This window comes from Octopus bimaculoides, chromosome 11 (genome assembly GCF_001194135.2).
Source record: "Octopus bimaculoides isolate UCB-OBI-ISO-001 chromosome 11, ASM119413v2, whole genome shotgun sequence".
Taxonomy (NCBI): domain Eukaryota; kingdom Metazoa; phylum Mollusca; class Cephalopoda; order Octopoda; family Octopodidae; genus Octopus; species Octopus bimaculoides.
Window position 1 is genome coordinate 7,046,922 of NC_068991.1, and position 365 is coordinate 7,047,286.

Below are 365 nucleotides of genomic sequence, written 5' to 3' on the forward strand. Positions count from 1 at the left end.
AAAGCATTTAAATGTTGGTTTCAAATTTTGGCACAAGGCCAGCAATTTCAGGAGAGAGGGTAAGTCGATTACATTGGACCCCAGTGCTCAATCAGTACTTATTTTATTGACCCCGAAAGGATAAAAGGCAAAGCTGACCTCGACAGAATTTGAACTCAGAATGTAAAGACATGAAATGCTGCTGAGCATTTTGCACAACATGCTAATGAGATGTTTCGTAACATATTTCTGTGTGTGTGTGTGTGTGTGTGTGCGTGTATGTGAATATGTGCACATGTGGGAGGGAATGTGTGTGTGTATTAGTATGTGTGCGGGAGTGAATGTGTGTGTTAGTATGTGTGTAGGAGTGAATATGTGTGTGTTAG

At 40.8% G+C, this 365-nt stretch overlaps 1 protein-coding gene across 3 annotated transcripts in view; it reads right to left on the reverse strand.

The window, feature by feature from the left end:
* The window catches only part of LOC106877171 (kinesin-like protein KIF16B), a 229,232-nt gene that overhangs the window by 1,037 nt on the left and 227,830 nt on the right, over positions 1-365 (reverse strand). The window lies entirely within an intron of this gene.